Source organism: Leptopilina heterotoma, unplaced genomic scaffold, assembly GCF_015476425.1.
Source record: "Leptopilina heterotoma isolate Lh14 unplaced genomic scaffold, ASM1547642v1 Lhet_114, whole genome shotgun sequence".
Lineage (NCBI taxonomy): Eukaryota > Metazoa > Arthropoda > Insecta > Hymenoptera > Figitidae > Leptopilina > Leptopilina heterotoma.
In genome coordinates this window covers 1,386,335-1,400,614 of record NW_025110833.1, presented here as the reverse complement: position 1 = coordinate 1,400,614, position 14,280 = coordinate 1,386,335, and the positions used below count along the sequence as shown (strand labels likewise).

The 14,280-nt window shown below is 26.4% G+C and overlaps 1 long non-coding RNA gene across 1 annotated transcript in view; it reads left to right on the top strand.

Moving 5' to 3' along the window:
- LOC122508298 overlaps positions 1-14,280 on the top strand; it is a 73,218-nt gene that overhangs the window by 27,391 nt on the left and 31,547 nt on the right. The window contains exon 4 of the long non-coding RNA XR_006302210.1: positions 11,177-11,187. This is a non-coding gene — a long non-coding RNA (uncharacterized LOC122508298). The remainder of the gene's footprint in view (positions 1-11,176; positions 11,188-14,280) is intronic.

Here is a 14,280-nt window from a genome sequence, read left to right as displayed (position 1 = left end):
TTATTAAAAATATAATGGATTTATAGAAGATGTTCAAAAGTAATAAAATTTTTCTTAGGGTTTCAATTTTCAATTATTTTTACAAATAATAAAACTCATCGCCGAATTTCAATTATTTTTAATACAATTTTAATCAAATTTCTCGAAAAATGTAATTATTCTTAAAAATTTTATTAAAATTTTGTGGATAAAATTCAATTATTTGAAAATTTGTTGATAACGATTCTTTATGCGGGAATTGAATTTTAAGAAATATTCAATTATTCAATAAATTATTTATTTTTGTATTTAAATAATTAAAATCTAGTAAAATTTTCAATTAAAAATTAATTTAAAAATTAATTTCAATTAAAATTTTAGATAATAATAAAAAATATATTAAAAGCAATATAGCGTGGATTTTTAAAAATAATTAAATTTTGAAATTAATTTTTTTGAAAAGGTTTGATTGAATTTTTTTAAAATTATTTTAAGTTTTTATTTTCTCATATTTATTTAATTGAAGAATTTACGAATAATTGAAATTTGTAAATTTGTCAATAATTGTTCCGTAAAGTCCGTATTTATTAAATACTTTCACTGCACGGAAAAAATAAATTTAGCAGATTTTACAAAACTGTTACGGAGTAGCGGATACAACTTTTTACAAAACTGAGTTTTATAAAATGTAAGGAATATTTCTGTATAAAGTACAGAACTTTCGTAGTTTATCCTAAATATTTTAGAAGTTTATACTGAAATATTCCTTACATTTTACAAAACACAGTTTCGTAAAAAGCTGTATCCGCTACTCCGTAACAGTTTCGTAAAATTTGCTAAATTTATTTTTTCCGTGTGGTTCGAGCCCTGAATTTAATACTTTCGGTACTAATTGGTATCAATATTGTCTTAATATTAAAAAAATTGTCCAGATTCTTACCGTTAGTAAGTAATTTATTTTAAGTTGTCAAATCGATTTGAAACTTTTGGTACCAATTTATATCAAAAGTAACAAAATTGATACCAGAAGTACCAAATTCATACTATGATTGCTAAATTGATCCGAAGTTTCCAATACTTTGACATATTTTTTTGTATTAATTCAATACTTTTTTGTACTTGTTAATAATACAAATACCAAGCTCACCAAAGTTAATACTAAAACATACCAAATTGATACCAAGTATTCCAATCAATTTGCCCTCTTTGACATTAAATTAATACTATTGCTACCAATTTGTTACTGTGAAATATATACCCTTTGCAAGAAAAGTAAAATTTCCCGTGTAAAATGATTTTCAAAATATTTAATTTAGTAGAAATTTTATTTACTAAAGAGCTTAAAGAGTTAGTTAATTTTTAGTTAGTAAAATAAAAGAAAATGGTTACTATACGAAATATTTGCTTCAAAAAATAAAATTTCATAGTTTTTTTTTCATATGAAGGATAAAATAATAATAAAAGTAAAAAAGAGTTTCTCGTTACACATATTGAGTTTCTAAAGTAAGTTCGTACCGCGAGAGGATGAGGGGGTGTAGGGGGGAGACATTGCGGATCCTAGAACTCCTTATACAACACTGTAATACGACTTACGACAAGGATGTTTGCCGAAGGGGTTGGGCGAATGTTTACAGCTCACCACTCCTGCGACATCTTCTATAATCCACAGCCCCTTGTCCCGTCGCGACTTATGGCTCCTGTCCATTTACTGCTTGACGACTCTTGTACATATATATATATATATATATATATATATATATATATATATATATATATATATATATATATATATATATATATATATATATATATAGAGTGTGTCTTTAGACCGCGAAGAAAAAGTGCGAGAAAAAAAGTTACAAAAAAAAAGAGAGAAGAGAAAAAACTACAAAACTTCTTAATTTAACTTTCGCTCTCAAAGTGCAGTGATGCTGCTAATATTTTCATAAGTTTCAAGTGCTAAAAGTCTTTGCCGAACGAGGAAAAATGTTATAAAAAATGGATTATTTTGTAAATAGTTCATCTTTAGGTGGATTAAATATTTTTATCACTCGTAGGGGGGGATTTTTTATTTATGTTTTAATTATTGTTTGCATTTGGATAAATTATTATGCATCAACTTTAATTTAATAATGGTTGATGATGAGTAAGGATAATTCATTCGTCTCGCAATTGAAGATGAATTATATGTTTAACGATATTTCAAGTTCAAAATTTAGCATATAAATTGTCATTCGCTCTCAAGACATATAAGTTATTAGTGCCCTTTTAAAATTTTACCCCAGGCTGTACGAGGTTCTATTATTCGTTAACTTGCGATAAAATGAAGAAAAACAAAGGTGCTAAAGAAATATTTGCTTTCTAAATATTTACTTTAAACTTCCTCTTCATTTAGTGAAAATTCTCTTATATATTGGGGGAAATACACCAAATTTCTTTTAAAGGGAATTTAAAAAATATTTTTTATTCGAATTTAAAAATATTTTTTGCAATATAATTATAACAATAATAAACTATCAAAAAATTTTATAATAATAGAATTTCTTTTAAGAATTTTATTATTTAAAAAAATAATTGAACTCTCGTGAAGAATTTTATTAAAATAATCGTGTTTTTTATTAAAATAATCGTGTTCTTTAATAACTGAAATTAAACATTTAATTAATGAATTTCATTAAAATTTTAGAAAATAATTGAATTCTTTTGAAAAATTTTATAACGAGTTAAGAAAAAAATGGAATTATGCCGTGAAATTGTTTGGAATATAATTGAATTTCTGCAAAGAACTTTACTATTTATAAATTTAATTTTGAATTTTTTCGAAGGATTTATTAAAATTTTGGAAAAAATTCAATTCTTTCGTGGAATTTTTTTGAAAATAATTGAATTTTTCTAAGAATTTTACTATTTTTAAATATAATTGAATTGTTTCGAAGGATTTATTAAAATTTTAGAAAATAATTGTATTTGTTCGTAAAATGTTATTAAGATTTTGTTAAAAAATAATTGAATTTTTGCTAAGAATTTTTCTATTTATAAAAATAATTGAATTCTTACAAACAATGTTATTATTTATAAATTTAAATAACATTTTTAATTTGTTTAAATATAATTGAATTTTTGTAAAGAATTTTTCTATTTATAAAAATAATTAAATTCTTACAAAGAATATTAATATTTATGAAAATAATTGAATTCCTGCGAAGAATCTTATTAACATTTTTGCAATTAATAAACAAGAATAATTAATTAGTAAATTAATTAATAGTTCAATTTTTTTTTAAAGTTCGAATGTAAAATTATTCAAAAATTCATATTTGAAAATAAAAAATTTTGTAATTTGCATAATAATAAATTGAATATCTTGTTCCGCGCGCTAGCGTGCGTAACATTTGCTAATTATTATTATAATTATTATTGTTGATGTAATTAATAAACTTTTATTGAAAATAATTTTTTAGTAAATTCACGAACTGTTAGTTTGGGAATTATTATTATTTTCAGTATAATTATAACAATCATAATAATAATTATTATTAGCATTAAAATTATCAATATTGTTGTTGTAATTAATAAATTTTCAGTGAGAATAATTTTTTTTTAATTAAATTCATGGACTGTTGGTTTGGGAGAATGAATTTTTCATACGGGATAAAGGAATTTAATGACTATAAGTAGAAGGCTTTTAAATCTATTTTAAATTTTTTAAATGAAATAAAATGGACCGCCGACGTAGCACCCCCTCCTCGGGGACATTGCCATCCATTTTAAAGGATTCTGATATATCGAAAGGCATCAATAACAGTTTATCTTGAATACAAATTGCTGGCCCGAAGAGAGGATACACTTCCTTTAAGAAAACATTCGTAATCCATTGGGAGTGCCACTCGATGTATAGTGACAGGTCGATATTGCGGGTATCCATCGCATTGGCGACGTTTCGACCTCTCGTGAGAGGTGAATTAAAAAGAAGCTGCGAGAGACTTGGCTTTTATGTTCTCCCTCTCTCTCTCTCTTTCTAAAATTTTTTTTCTTTTTTTTTGCTTTCGCAGTTCTCTCTTTCTTTTGCGTCGCACTTGCTGAGCGGATTTTCTTTCAAAACTTATCATCACGAAAATCTTAATGGCGTCTATTTTACATTCAGTGCATATTATCCTGACTCAGAAATAAAAACGGGGCCAAATTTTTTTTTCTTCTTCGTCTTCTTCTTCTTTAATCCCATTTTATCTCTTCTTTTTTAACGAATAAAAGTTGGGGGAGAAAAAATGATTCACCTGTATAATAACATTTTCTTTCTAAAGTGCAATATTTTGGGGAAATTCGTTGGGAATTTTAGAAAGAGTGGATACGGAAAAAGTTGTGATATGTTTTCCAAAAAATAGTATTCTGCTCTCTCCCTCTCTGCCATTTTTTAGGAAGGGGGGATTTTTATTTTAAACTAGAACTTTTTTTTGAAAAAAATTTCGAAACAATTCTCGAAAGTTAATTGAAATGCATTCGAATTATTGCGTCTGACTAAAAAGTCTTTTACTACTAGAACAAAAATTCTACCAAAAAATTAATATTTTAGGACTTAAAACTGTCCTTAAATGATGAGCCAACAATTACAAGATTATAGAATACGTTCGACTGAATAATACAAAAATTTCTAAATCCTTGCCTGACTGAGAACATCTTTTTCTACTAGAATCAAAAATTCAAAAAGCAATTAAATCACTGTTATTAGGAACAAAAATAATTTTCTACTACACGGAGAGACCGAGATTACTAATTTTTGTATAAAATCACACTAGAATTTACTATTTTCACATTGCAACCACCGGAAATAAGGGGACTTTTTGTATTTTTTACTATTTTCTACACTAAGTCACTAATCCCGACAAATGTTCACCAAATTAGCAAAGTTTCTTACTATTTCGTCCAATAGTTCCAAACAACTGTAGTAAACTCAGAAGTATTGTGTACGTAAAATTACTACAGTCGTTTGTAAATGCAGAAAGAAAGAGTGAAAGAAAAAATACGGATTTTTGTCGCCGGTTTCCCGTCAATTCTTGACTAATGGAGACAAACTGGAAGGATTTTTACATACACAGACACACACACACACTTATATATTTGAAGACACACACATGTTTATTTCACTTATATATATAGACGCGGTTAATTAATACACTAATACACAACTGCACGCACGACAACGAATTTCACTGAAAGTATACATCTTTGTTTTCTTATATATTGAATGATGAAAATTTACAGCACTTACGAGAAAGCAATTTACTTTTAACAACTTATTATAAGACATAGTTCTTGGGACAGGAATAAATGCAAAGTTTATTAATTTATAATGGTCAATTTCTGAGATACCGAACGACCTACGTTTCACTTTATATTTAATTATTGTAGATAATATCCAAATTTATTTTACATACGCGAAACATAGTCACTGTCAATGATCGGATGGCATCGGCTCATTTACGGAGATTGACGAAGTTAGCAACCAATAGAAATGCAGGCGCCATATGACTGCACTCGCTAGCCACACTTGCTCACCAAAAATTACTACAGTGGATAGAAGGTTTTAGTGGAAAATGTTTTCATTTGTCAGATTTTGTCTAATTAAATTAGAGAAAACTATAATCAATTTTTGCTACATTTACAACTCTTACAAAAAATATTAAAACTTGCTATTTCAATGTAGCAAATTTATCTATTTCTTTTGTAAATTTATCTAATTCTGTAGCACATTATGCTAAAAGTCCCCTTATTTCCGGTCATTGCAACCATTTTTAGTAATTTTTACGAATGTGGGTCTCTCCGTGTACTTAGAAAAAAGCGAATCTTATTAGAAAAAGTTCGAATGTACTTCGGGAATAATTTCATAATTGTTGTCTGACTAAAAACAACCGTTACTACTTGTAGCAAAAAAAAAAATAAAAGAATCTAATACCATTCGTCTAAAAATTGTTCTCTGCTTCTGATTCCAAAATTATAATATCAGAGAAAAAATCCAACTGAACAGAAAATAGAATTTCGAAATTGTTGTCTGACTGAAAAATCTGTTACTACTAGAATTAAGAAAGCAAAAAAGTTTGAAATCTTAGGAATATAAATTGTTTTTAAGAATTGATACTAAAAGGTGAATATTAACATAAAGTTCGAAAGTACTTCGGAAGAATTTTGAAATTTTTGTCTGACTAAAAACATCCATTACTACTTGTACCAAAAAAAGAACAAAAAATAATTATTTGAATAAAGTTTGAATAATTATTTATTTAATTAATAAAATTTATACGAAAATAAATCAGGAGAGTAAAACTGTTCCACATGGTACAAAAAACCAAGGGGAAAATCAATTTCTCTTGGGGAAAAGTAAAAAAAATCGCATACGTAACTTTTAATTATACAAAGAAATTGAATAGTAAGGATTTGTATTTTTTTCCTCGACAAGTTTTGTTGAATAAATGATCTTGAAATGTCAGTGACGGATATCTAATGATGGTTGAAAAATCAATGATAAATGGAGGCGATGTATTTCGGTTCGAAGATTTTTTGTTAGCTCGATCGAAAAACAGGGTTACAAGGACCGTGGCGCCAGTCTGGTCGAGGACTAATTGTGTCCTCAAAAACAACCATACAACGACAAAAGGGTGAATGTTTTTTTTTGGTTCGTGTCATAGAATATATTCTTGTTTAGTAATTAAAAGAAAATATAGAAGAACATACAGTAAAATATTTTCTCATTTTTTGCTTGAAAAATTGTATTTTACAAATAAATTTGTTCACATGCAGTGAGAACAATTTTTTTTTTTTTTTTTTTTTTTTTGAATCTACCATGCGGAATAAATTGTCCTCGGCACAAGAGAAAACAAACCTTATTATTCTCTGCGAAAGACCGTAATTTAATCTTCAACTATTTGAAATGATAATTCAAGCAAGTTTGCCTCGTTTCGAATTCATCGTGAAATTGTTTCACGTCACCGATGGGGGAAAAAGTGAATGAGGAAAGGGGGTGAATTTTATATTAAAGTTTATCACTTCCGTGCTTCGAGGTTTTTTCCGGGAAATTTTTGTTAGGTAAAATTATTTTAAGTTTTTTTTTCAGTAGACCTTTATTTTTGGTGTTCTGGTATTGGTAGTAAAAGTTATCGTTTTGGTGTACTTAAAAATTCTTTTGTAATTTTTTGTGTCAGTGGTAAAAAGCATTTTTAGTCAGACGAACATTTTGAAAGTATTTTTTATTTACGCTAGTTTTTTTCAAAGGTTTTTATTATTTTTAAAGTGTCAGTACAAGCTATTTCAATGGAACTTGAAAATTCTTTTTGTAAATTTTCGTACAAGTGGAAAAAGGTATTTTAGTCAGACAAACATGACAAAAACTGACCAATTAGTTTATCAGGATTTGAAATTTCTTTTCAACTTTTTATCTCCCGTAGTAAAAGTTGTTTTTATTCAGACAAACGTTTTAAAAGTATTTTTATTCTAGTAGTTTTTTTTATTGTTTTTTATCATTTTGAAATTAGTAGCTAAAGTTAATTCGTTTAAATTCGTTTTGTAATTTTTGGTTCCAGTGGAAAATGACATTTTTATTCAGATAAAAATTTCAAAAGAATTTTAATTTTGTTTTTTTACGATTTAAATAATTTTTAAATAAACATTAAATAAGCAGGCAAATTATTATCATTGGGAAGATTTGAAAATTATTTTGTAATATTTGATACTAGTAGTAAAAGTTGTTTTTAGTCAGGCAAATATGTGTAAAGTATTTTTATTTACAAGAGTTTTTTTAACACTTTTTGCAATTGTGAAATTAGTATAAAAAATTGTGTCAACAAAATTTTGTTTGTAATATTTATGCTAGTAGTAAAAGGCATCTATAGTTAGACAAACTTTTTGAAAGTATTTTTATTTACAGTAGTTTTCAAGGATTTTTTTTATATTCATTTTTAATAGAAGTAAAAATCGTTTCAGTCAGATTTGCAAATTATTCTGTAAGTTTAAAGAAGAAAATTATAGTCTTGTTAATTCTTCTGTAATTTTTTATGCTAGTGGTAAAAGAAATTTTTAGTCAGACAGACTTTCGAAAAGTAATTTTATTGACAGTAAATTTTTCAGAATTTTGATTATTTTAAAATCAGTATCAAAAATTGTTTTTGAATTTCCTACTTATGTAAGGATTAGAAAGCAAATGAAGGGCTTTAAAACTTGGGAAGTATACAAAGTCTCCTCTATTTCTTTATATAATTTATTCGAGATAAGAAAAATAGTTTATTTTTGATTTTCTTTTTGAATAAAAGTATAAATGTATATAAGCGTTAGAAACGAGAATGAAGATAAGATCGGTGCTTGAAGAGGATTCATCATTTTTTCGATACTTTTATCGAACCCCTTCTGCGGTGTGACACGTGAGCCACTCTTATCATCATAAAACTTTTCCCATTCTATCGCACTGTACGTTGACACGTATGTTTCCAGTCTTTCTTTTTTTTTCCAACCCAACCAGGATACCGCTATTGATTTTCGCATGAATTTTTATTATCGGCTCGCCGTATCTTCCGGTGGAAAACTCATACGTTACACGGTTGTGAGAGAGAAGGAGAAAGAGAGTACAAAACCAGAAAATTATAGCCTATACAAACAGCCTCGACCGCATATACGAGTTTCTAGTGAGAAACGTTATTTCTAGAATCACATTCAAGTCTTTTTTTTTCTTTTTGTTTTACTTTTACTATAGAAAGAAATGTGAAAAGTCGAATGTTTTCTTGCTTTGCAAACATAAAAACAAAGCCTGTTTTATTTTACGAAAATCTTTGCTATGTGATGGAATTTTGTAGTAGGGTTTTTTTTTATTTCAATTAGAATGTTTTTTTGTTTATGAAATTGATTGTTTAAAGAGGAAAAAAATAAATTTATTTCGTTTTGTTAAAACATTTATTTTTTTATTTTTTTGTGTAAGTAGTAAAGGAATTTTTTACTCAGACATCAGTTTTGAAATCGTTTTAAAATACGTCAGAAGTTTTTTTATAAATTTTTGCATTTTTTGCTTCAGTGGCAAAAGTAAATTTTCAGTCGAAAAATATCAAAGTCTTTTGTTTTTTTTGGTGCCAGTAGTAACGGATGTTTTTAGTCAGACAAACGTTTCGAAAATCTTCTTAACTACATTTGAACTTTTTACAAATGTTCGCCTTTTTGGTATCAGTTCTTAAAAACAATTTATATTACGAAAGTTGCAGATTTTTTTGCTTTTTAAATTCAGTAGTAACAGATTTTTTAGTCAGACGATAATTTCGAAAATTTATTTTCTATTCAGTTGAACTTTTTCTCGAATTTTTTAATTTTGGTATCTGTATTAAAAAACAATTTTTAGTTTAATGATATCAAAGTCTTGTTTGGTTTTTTGGTAACAAATGTTTTTTTACACAAGTAGTAACAGAAGGTTTTAGTCAGACAATGGATTTAGAATTTTTTAAATATTCCTATCGAAAATTTTCTAAAATACATCAATTTTTAGGATCATTACTTGTGGACATTTTTTATTTCTAGGAAAATAATTTTTTGTTTAATTTTTGTTCTAGTAGTAAAAGTTTTTTTCAGTCAGACACAAGAATTTGAATGTGCTTAAATTTAATTGCGAATTCTTTTTATAACCTTTATATAACTTTAAAAATATTTTTTATTTGTCTCTGAAAATAGATTTTAATTCAAAATGAAATTTTTTTGCATTTTTTATTCTAGTAGTAAAAGGCATTTTTGTCCAGACACAAAAATTCTGAAATATTGTCAGCATTTAAAATTTGCTATTATTGCCTGTTAAAAATAATAAAAAAATGACTTTGTTTATTTAAACAATTTATTTTTCTGATAAAATTTGAATCATAAATTAGATAAAAATATTTAAAATATTTATAATATTGAAAATGTTTATAATATTAAAAGTATTTGTAATATTGAAGAATATTATAATAAAGGCACCTTTATTATATTATAATATAATTTGGAGGAATATTTAAAATATATAGAAAATTTTTTGAAATAATAATATTTAATAAATATTAAAGCAAATTTATCGCAATAAATTTCAACTCACAGTCAAGTTGAATAAACTATTTTGATTGGAGACATTCATGACAAATTTCTGATGTTTATGAAATCCGAAAAATAACGTTGTTTTATTGTCCCACAAATTATTTTTAAGATCTTTCAAATGTCGTCTTTCTTTACGGGGTTAAAAAAACGTAGAAATCATTTCTGGTTAACTTTCAATTTTTTGAATGAATAAAGAGTATATAAAAGAGGAACTTCTAGATTATAAATCTTTTTTTTCTTTCTCTCTCTCTCTCTCTCTTTCTTTCTGTGGTAACTTGATTAGTCAACTCAATTACAAGTTTTGCCTAATTTTTTATTTCTTTAAAATTTCCCCTCACATTATTTATCAAGTTAATAACTTGTCTCTTTGGTAATAAATATTAAAAACATTGAAAAAGGAAAAAAGTATATGTATAAGAAACTGTATAAACCCGGTGTTTCTTTGATACTCCTTTCGTTGACTTATAAATAGGAATAGATTCGACACAGTGGGGAGTCCCCTGATACAAGTTGAGAATGAAGCGACTACAATTTATCAAAGAATTTATGTATCCTCAAAAATTGTGTGAACGTTTCTTTTGAAAAACCAGCATCATTTTATAATGCATGTAATTGTAGCGCTTAATTGAGATAAAGAGTGATTATCTTGAGATTGGGAGAGGACTTTTTTGTAATAGTTTTTTTTTCTTGAAAAGACTAGTTTAGAAATTTGAATTTTAAATGAAGAAAAATAGATATAGTTTTTTAGAAAGTAAAGTGATTTTGAAATATTCTGTTGAATTTCTTCTTGAAGTCTAGTAGATATTTAGTAGAAATCGGCACAAATTTTTATGGATAATTACTTACTTATTTTTTCTATTATTTCTTTTTTTTTTTTGTTTATTTCTTTTATTATTTTTTTTTATTAATATTATCATTATAATTATTATTTTTATTATTATTATTCATATTATTATTATTATTATTATTACTATTATTGTTATTATTATCATTATTATTATACTTAATTATTAAATTGCTTGTTTTATTTAAGTTGTTATTTACATTTTAATTTTTAATTCTACTTATTTATTTTTTTCATTTTACTAATATATTTATTGTTTACTTTCAGGGTCAGTTGAGGTAAATACAACAAGAATTACTAAGTTTCTACAAAAATGTAAGTTTTTTCTTTAAAAATCATAGCATTTTTTGTTTTTTTTTCATTCGGTTTTTATTTTATCTCACTTAAACAATTTTATAAGATAGTAGAAAATATACGTTACAGTGAATCGCTTAAAACTAACTGTTTGTGTTTACCCCGGATTTTAAATTTTTAGAGTAAAAAATTTATTTTATTTCAATAAATGTAGTTAAACTACTCAAAATAATCAGTCAATAACTACAGGGTTGCCATAGGTCAGGGAATTCAGGGAAAATTCAGGGAAAGTATAATTTGTCAGGGAAGTCAGGGATTTTTGTTAAAAGTACTAAAAAAAATAAATTTTTAGAATTTATAAGAAAATTCGGAATTTTTTTTTTTTATTCATAAACTACAAAATTACAAAGAAACCTTCAATTTTTTCTATTCCTGCCAATAATTTATAATTAAATAACTTTATTCATAAATAGATGAAGTTCAAAAGGTGTTAATTTAAAATTATATAAAACTTCAATTTTTAATGTATTTAATTAGAAATTCTAAAGAATTTAGATTTTTTTTATCCAATTAATTATCAAAAATAATGGATTTATAGAAGAATTTTAGTTAAAAACACTGAAAAAATTGCATTTTGGAGAAGTTACAAATGATTACAAAAATTTAATAATGTTTAAAAATTTTTAAAAATTTATCGTAAAAATTTCAATTATCTTTATAAATAATAAAATTCTTCTCCGAAATTCAATGATTTTCAAAAAATTGAATAAATTTCTTGGCAAAATTGCAATTATTTTCAAAAATTTTCTCAATTCAATGATTTTTAATATCGACTATTTCAATAAAATTTTTCAAAAAAATTCAATTATTTAAATAAATTTTGATAATATTCAGGGAAATATAAAATTAAATTTTTGTAGCAACCCTGAACAAGTTAAAATCAGTCAAAATAAAAAAATAGTAAAAAATATTAAAAGTTGTAAAAGTAGTAAAAATTAGTCAAAGTAATAAAAATAGTACAAGCAGTAAAAATAGTAGAAGTTTAAATTTAGTGACAGTTGCAGAAAAAATAAAAAATTAAAAACGTAGTAAAACTGGTAAAAATAGGACAAGCTGTAAAAATAGTAAGAGTTAAAATGTAGTGAATGTAGTAAAAAGAGTAAAAATCAGTAAACTTAATAAAACTAGTAAAAAATCAGTAAAAATAGTAAATGTAGTAAAAATCAGTCATAGTACAGAACTCAGTCAAAGTAGTAAAACTTCTTTTTTTTTGTGGAAAAAATATTTTCCTTTTAATGTAATGAAGTCTTCAATCTGGTTTCATGTGTTTAAACAGCAAGTAGCCAGGGTTACAATGTTGATTACATTTATCTCATCGTTCGCTTGCGCCAGTGTGCGGGCTTCCCAAAATGGTTTTGGTAGTTGAAACGAGGGAAGGGTTCTCTCCCCTCTAAACATAAGGTCGTTAAACGATTTAATTCAATTTCAACGGGGGGTGTATAGAGAGTCTGAATTTAACGCCTCTGCAAGTTTCACGATTTCGAATGGACCGCAGTGGATCAGCATTTTGGCACCCAAAATTCGTACTCTTGGTGTTAAGCGCAGGGGTTTGCTCAGCAAAAAAGTGCAACTAAACAAAAACACAGCAAGACAAACACATTTAATTTTTGTCTCTCATTCGCTTCAATGAATTGTGTAAATTAATTCATTTTTTTTTGTTTTGCAATTTTTAAACCCTTTCCCTTGTTTCGAGAATATTTTTTAAAAAGTTTTTTGTTGACTTTTGAAATTGCAATTTTGAAAATTTTATTCCAACTTACTGGGCAGAATTTTTTCCTTGATATTAAAAATGTCAAATTCTGCCACAAAAAGATATAGAAATTCGATAGGAATTTTGGACAAAATTACAAAATGGAAATTCTGCAATTACATGAAAATTTTATAAAATTTCGAATTAGAATTTCTAGGGAAATTTAATTTTCTTTTGCCTCTTAAAAAATTGGGAAAGAATCTGATATCTCGTGAAATTGAAAATAATTAGAAGAGACCCTCCTTTCATTATTATTCAGATTCAATAAGATTGTTCACCATTTTTTCTTCTTCTTTTTATTTGTCGAATATTCCAAAAGTCTTATGAGAGAGAGCTCATGAATAATGTTTGAAAAGATATTATTAGAATATCAAATATAATGAAAAGATCGGAACAACTTTGATAAAATGTAATCCACAATAATTGAAGACTTTAGGGAAGGACGTTAATTAAAATGAAACTGAAAAGTTTGTTTCACATTTTTTTTTGTCATTTTTAATCCTCCTTTGGGAAGAGGAGGTGAACGCGAAGGGGGTTGAATTATAAAGAAGATTTCTACTTCTTGACATTTGCGCAGAGTCACTGAGTCTCCTAAACGCTTAGCACAATATTTGGAAAGTCTCGACGTAGCTTTCGAAATTATTGCCCAACCCCTAATGGCAACCTTGACGGGTTTTGTTGCGTCTATAGTTTTGGGAGTGGTAAAGAGGGATGGAGTGGGGGGTGAAACTCGCGAAGAGTTGGAGATATACATAGATGAAGAACAATGCGAACTTGGAGATAACTCTGGAGAGGCACGAATCAACATGAAAGGGGAAGTTTCCATCACTAATTAGTATTTAGGAGATGAGCCCTTTCTCATCACTATATATTTTGCTCTCGTTCGGCTTTACTCTTGTTTTTATAGTGAAACTCGCTTGCTTCGGATACTTTTTTCGATCTCTTTCTCTCTCTCTCTCTCTCTCTTGCTCACTTTTACTCTCTTTTTTTTCTTTGCAGTTTTTTTACTTATTAGCGTCTTTTTAACCTGAATTTGTTTAGTTCGACCTTGACTCTTAGTAGTGAGAGAAAGTTTCGGTCAGACAACTCAAAATTTCATCATAAATTTTGATATCAGTGGTAAGAGTTCGTTTCAGTAGAACGTGGAAACTTTGTTGTCATTTTTGGCACTAGAAGTAAAAATAATTTTTAGTCAGACAAACATTTAGAAGGTATTTCTATTGACTATCTATTAGGATTTTTCTTATTTTTGGTACTGGTGAATTTG